Genomic DNA, 6,650 nt, shown 5'->3' with positions numbered 1-6,650 from the left:
CCAGAAACCAACCCTGATGGCACCTTAAGACTTCTAGCCCCCTGAACTGTGCAAAAAAAATTTCACTTATTGAAGCCACACAGTCTGTGGTATTTTCTTTTAGCAGCCTGAGTAGATTAATACAGGCAGAAGAAGGAAATCCAGGAGTTTGTCCATGCCCCAAATCATTGAAAAACCTGGGGAAAAACTGTCAACAGAAACCTCATCAGAACACTGGATGATAATGAAATGTTTACAGCAACAAGTGAATACTTAACTAAGAGAAAGGCCATGAGAACACAGTAGGAGAGCTTTGTGGCATTTTAATTTACCTTAGTCCCTTCCCCCTCTGCAGGATGGCAGTGACTTTGAAGACAGCAGCATGCATTCCCATTGTGGGTACCTGGTTGTAGAGGGACCAGAGCAGACCTTAATCCCAAGGAACATGTCTGTTTTGATTGGTCTAGGGGTTCCATGAAAGACTGGCACAAGTGCTTGATTTTGTTTCCTCTAAATCAGAGCTATCTTGGAGTGGAGGAGGGGCCATGCAAAGATCCTCCCTCAAAAGCATTGAAATGAAAGCCACTGTGACCTGGGGCAGAACATAACCATTGGGGCAAATGACAGAAACACTGACAGCCTGGCAGGAAAAGCTGGGTAGGACATTCTTTGGGGAATAAAAGTTTTGACAAGTTGCCTTGTAGACTGGGGAAACTAGAAGGCCACACTCATGTCCAGGGAAGGATGCGCGCTCAAAAAAGACCTGAGAAAACCATACACTTCTACATAAAGCTGATCTTTATGCCCCAAGTAAGTAGGAAGTGAAAGTTTAGGCAGAATTGTAAATGGTATGACTGAGTATGAAGGATTATCCCAAGAAGGAGCCATTCTTCAAGGACCTGGAGAGTATATTTTTCTTTCTATTTTAAAAAATTTGACTCAAGGCATTTAAGGAAATCTCTGTTCAATGACTAGCTGACCACTGAGCTGATGGAACAGAGACCTCATCTAGCATTCATTGCAAAGAATACAGTCTTCACAAAAGTAGTTTAGAGAAGTCAGTAAACAAACAACTACAACCCAAGGCAAGCAACAACAAATCCTGGAAGTGAGGCACATAATCTAAATTAGTACAGGAGAAGATTCAAAATGTCCAGTTCTCAACAAAATATTACAGGCATGCAAAGAAACAAGAAAGTATGGCTCAGATGAATGGACAAAGAATATGTGAGCTATATGTATTGAGGTAGGAGATACATGGGCCCCAGGCTGAATACTTTCTCCTCTGTGCACAGAAATTCCATGACAGCAGAAACTCCTTAAAAGCAGGATGATGGAGGATTCTGGACCCTGCCAAGATAAGAGATAAAAGACAACATATTTCTCATTCTTGAAGTCAAGGAGACCTCCCTGATTACATATACACAGAAAGGCTCCTTGGAGGTCAAAAGGGAGAGGGTGTTGTCACCTCAAAGTAAATGATTCAACTACCTGTAAGCCTCTTTGCTGGAATCCATCTTGGCTGAGAGATGCGTGCGTGCGCGCCCGCGCGCGCACACACACACACACACACACACACACACACACACACACGGGAGGACCCTGAGACAAACCAAATACAGACTCAGGACCAGACTAAGCAAGATGATTGGCCAAAGGAAACCCGGAAGAAATGCCCATAAAAGTAATTCAAACTGCCTCAAGGGTGCGACTCAGCGACTCTCTCTGAGCCTGCCTGTGTGTTTAACCACACGCACTGTACTCTATTTTCCTCCCAATAAATACTTTACTTGTTTCCCTACTTTCCATCTTTGTGGGAATTCTTTTCTGCACAGCCGAAGGGCCAGAGCCTTGTCACTGACCACTGGTCTAGTAGCTAGTATTCGGGACTTTCAGCACTGCAACCCAACTTCAATCTCTGGCTGGAAAGCCAAGACCTGCTTCATGCTGCTGCAGGATGATGCCACCCTAGATCAGTATGAGTTGGTGGTCAAAGGGTACAAACGCTGTTATATGAATCAGTTCTGAGAATCTAATGTACAGCATGGTGACTATAATTAGCAACACTGTATCATATACTGGAAAGTTGTTAAGAGTAGATCTCCAACATTCTCATTACAATAATTAAATATTAATTATGTGTGGTGACAGAGGTGATAACTAACCTTATTGAAGATAACTAATCTTAAACTTATACATCATTGTCAATTATATCCCAATAAACATGAGGGAATAAAAAGATATGATCATCCTGGGGTAGAATGGGTCCTCAATTCAATACAACTAGTGTCTTTGTAAGAAAAGGATGTGTGGGACTTCCCTGGTGGTCCAATGGCTAAGACTCCACACTCCCAATGCAGGGAGCCCGGGTTCGAACTCTGGTCAGGGAACTAGATCCCACATGCTGTAACTAAGCACTTGTGTCATAACTAGAGAAGACCATACACAGCAATGAAGACCCAGGACTTCATTATTCATAAACAATAAAAATTTTTAAAAACGAAAAGGAGGTGAAGACACAAGGGAAGAAGATTATGTGATGACAGAGGCAGAAATTGAATTGCAGCCACTGCCAGCCAAGATGCCAAGAATGGCTGGCAACTACCAAGGACTAAGAAGCGGTGAGGAAGGAGTCTCCCCTCCTGGTTTCAGAGGCACATGAATCTGCTGATAACTTGATTTAGGAATTCTCACTTCCAGAACCAGGAGACAATACATTTTCGCGGTTTTAAGCCACTCACTTCATGGTATTTTGTTCAGGCAGTCCTAGGAAATTCACACATGCTCCCTGTAGAGAAAACAACATGTTCCAAGGCCTGGAGGCAAGAGAGAATGACTCGGTCAGGCACCTGCGAAGAGTTCAGTGTATTTAAAGTTTAGAGAGAGAGGCGGGTCATGCCAAGAAATGAGGCTGGCTAGATAAACAAGTAGGGGCCAGATTATTCAGGAGTTTGTAATTTATCCTAAAGGTAAAGAAAAGATTCATTGAATGGTTAAAGAAGATGGGTAAAATGAGCAGATTTATGTGTTATAAGAGTACTATGACCTTAGGAGGAAATGGACTGGAAGGGACCACTGTAGGCAGGAATAAAAGTGAGGAGGCCACAGAATTTGTCTAGATGAATATAATAAATTGGCTACTACTGTTTAATAAAACGCCCCAAACCCAGTGGCTTAAAATAACATGCAACATTATTTCAGTGAATTTGTGGATCAGTTGGAGAAGACTCTTGAGAGTCCCTTGGACTGCAGGGACATCCAACCAGTCCATCCTAAACGAAATCAGTACTGAATATTCATGGGAAGGGCTGATGTTGAAGCTGAAACTCTAATAGTTTGGCCTCCTGATGCAAAGAACTGACTCATTTGAAAAGACCCTGATGCTGGGAAAGATTGAAGGCAGGAGGAGAAGGGGACAACAGAGGATGAGATAGTTGGATGGCATCACCGACTCAATGGACATGAGTTTGGGTAGGTTCTGGGAGTTGGTGATGAACAGGGAGGCCTGGCGTGCTGCAGTTCATGGGGTTGCAAAATGTCGGACATGACTGAGCGACTGAACTGAACTGAACTGAACTGATAGATGACTAATCTAGGCTGGGCAAGTTAGGAGTCACCTGATCTAGAATGGGCTTGGCTGGCCATGGTTCCACATCCTGTGTTTTTCATCCTCCTCCTAGGAACAGTGGGCAAACCTGGACACATCCTTCTTATATGGATGGAAGTGGTGCAGGAGAGTAAGCCCAAACAGACAGGCTCTCTTTCAAGCCTCTGCTAACATCCCATGGAGCAAAGCACAGCACATGGCTGAGCTCAATTTCAAAGGGGAGGAAATACATGTCATCCCTTGATGGGGGGAGCTGAAAAGTCACATGACAAAGGCTGTGCATATAGGGAGGGGTGAAGAGTTGAGGCCATTAAAGCATCTTTCCTGTCACATACAATTCTATCCATCATGATGTCAGGGTGGCCTCTAAGTACACCACCAGGCAAGTTATATAAGAAGGCACAGCAAAGAAAGGCCTGCTGACCATATGAAAAAGCTTGAATCACAGAGTTCATCAGTAAACTTTAGAACACACAGCAAATAGCAAGGGAAAAGAGATGAGGACACTGAATACAGGGGGAAAACAAGCAGAAGTACTGTGCTTCCTAAATCCTGGGACACACAGTAGGCACACATCTGGTCTCTCTCTGTCCCTGCTGCATCAGCCTTCCCTGTCAATGGTGTGCTTACAAGCACCAGCGTTGAGATTGGAGCCAGGGGTCCACAGACATAAGGGGCCTGGGACCAAGGACACAAACCTTCTCTGAGAAATGCAGAGATAAGCACACCTGGCCACAGCTGTCACCTGTCAATAAGTCTGCTGGACAGCTAAAGGGTTTATTCGTATTTCTTAGGGAGGGGCCAGGATCAGTGTCACCAATGGGTGACTGAATTAAGATTCTGTGTGTATTGTTGCATAATCCTGATATAAAAATAGTCTGACTCAACTAAGACCATGGCATCTGGTCCCATCACTTCATGGGAAATAGATGGGGAAACAGTGGAAACAGTGTCAGACTTTATTTTTGGGGGCTCCAAAATCACTGCAGATTGTGATTGCAGCCATGAAATTAAAAGATGCTTACTCCTTGAAGGAAAGTTATGACCAACCTAGATAGCATATATATTTTTTTTAGTTCTACCAGTTTATTGCTACCAACCCATCTCCCTCCACCCTCGTGCACACATGCTCAGTCATGTAACCCCATGGACTGCAGCCTGCCAGGCTCCTCTGTCCATGGACTTTTCCAGGCAAGAATACTGGAGTGGGTTGCCATTTCCTTCTCCTAGATAGCATATTTAAAAGCAGAGACATTACTTTGCCAACAGAGGTCCGTCTAGTCAAGGCTATGGTTTTTCCAGTGGTCATGTATGGATGTGAGTTGGACTGTGAAGAAAGCTGAGCGCCAAAGAATTGATGCTTTTGAACTGTGGTGCTGGAGAAGACTCTTGAGAGTCCCTTGGACTGCAAGGAGATCCAACCAGTCCATCCTAAAGATCAGTCCTGGGTGTTCAGTGAAAGGACTGATGTTGAAGCTGAAACTCCAATACTTTGGCCACCTCATGCGAAGAGTTGACTCACTGGAAAAGACCCTAATGCTGGGAGGGATTGGGGCAGGAGGAGAAGGGGACAACAGAGGATGAGATGGTTGGATGGCATCACCGACTCGATGGAAATTGGTTTGGGTAGACTCCAGGAGTTGGTGATGGACAGGGAGGCCTGACGTGTTGCGATTCATGGGGTCGCAAAGAGTCGGACACAACTGAGTGACTGAACTGAACTGAACATGGACCTTATGTTTATTTACCTTATAAACCCAGAGTAATAGTGCTTCCTTCCTCCTTCTATCTTTTTTGTTGTGCGTGCATGTCTGAGTGTATTTGGCAGGTTTACTTATTTTTATTATTTTTTTGGAGTATAGTTGCTTTATAATGTTGTGTTCATTTCTGCCATACAGCAGAGTGAATCAGTTATATGTATACATATATCCCTTCTTTTCTGGATTTCCTTCCACCACAGAGCATGGAGTGGAGTTCCCTGTGCTATACAGCAGGTTCTCATTAGTTATCTATTTTATACATAGTAGTGTGTATTTGTCCTTCCATCCTGTTTTATCTATATTTACACAAATATGCACTACTCACTTTACTTACTCATGTTTTTCAGGTTAATAATCTACTGCTATGGGGTGAATTACATCCCCTCCCTCCTCATTCATATGCTGAAGCTCTAACTCCCAATGGGAGCGTATGAGGAGACAGGGCTTTTAGGAGGAAACGAAGGTTAAATAAGATCATAAAGGTGGGGTGTCTAGTCTGATAGGACTGGCCTCGTTATAAGAAGAGCGCGCGCCCACGAGAGAGAGAGAGAGATCTGTCTTTCTCGATACAAACACACAGAGGAAAGGCCAGGTGAGGACACAGCAGAAGGATGGCTGTCTACAAACCAGAAGACAGGCCTGACAAGAACTCGGCCGCCCTGGCATGGCCAGTCTGCAGAGCTATGAGTAAACCAATTTCTGCCAACTAGACCCCTGGTCTATGGTATGTGGTTAATGCAGCCTGAGCTGCTGAGACGCTTATCTACACCTAACTGGTGGCGCTTTCTTGTCTTTCACGCAGAATTGAATCTTCTCCATCAGTACAGCAGCCAGACATCACTCCACCACTGTGAGAGGTGGGGTGATGTGAGTGAGACCGGACTAGACAGGACAGCATGGAGGAGCAACTGGAGGACTTGGAAGTCATACTGCCAGGATTTGCCACCTGCGGGGTGAACTGTAGGAGACTGAGGGACAGGAAGGAAGAGGCTGACCCCGGGGTGCCGCCATCCCCTGGAGAAAAGCGGGAGGAAGAACAGTTCCTGAGTGGAGAAGGTAAGGAATCCAGTTTCCTACAGGACTGAGCGTAGGTGCGGGGGAGGAGAGACAAGATCTCGGAGCGGAGGTGCTGGCTGCTCAGTCAGATGAGCAAGTGTGGAGCTCAGGACCATGGTCTGCCGGGAGACACAGGAGTGGGCGTCGTCAGCAGAAGGTAGAGCAGGAAGCTACGAAAGGTCACGGGAGAGGGCAGCAGTGAGAGAGGAGGAGGGGGTCCCATGATGTGGGCTCCTTGGAGACCTGGG

This window comes from Muntiacus reevesi, chromosome X, assembly GCF_963930625.1.
Source record: "Muntiacus reevesi chromosome X, mMunRee1.1, whole genome shotgun sequence".
Lineage (NCBI taxonomy): Eukaryota > Metazoa > Chordata > Mammalia > Artiodactyla > Cervidae > Muntiacus > Muntiacus reevesi.
This window is presented reverse-complemented; position numbering follows the sequence as displayed.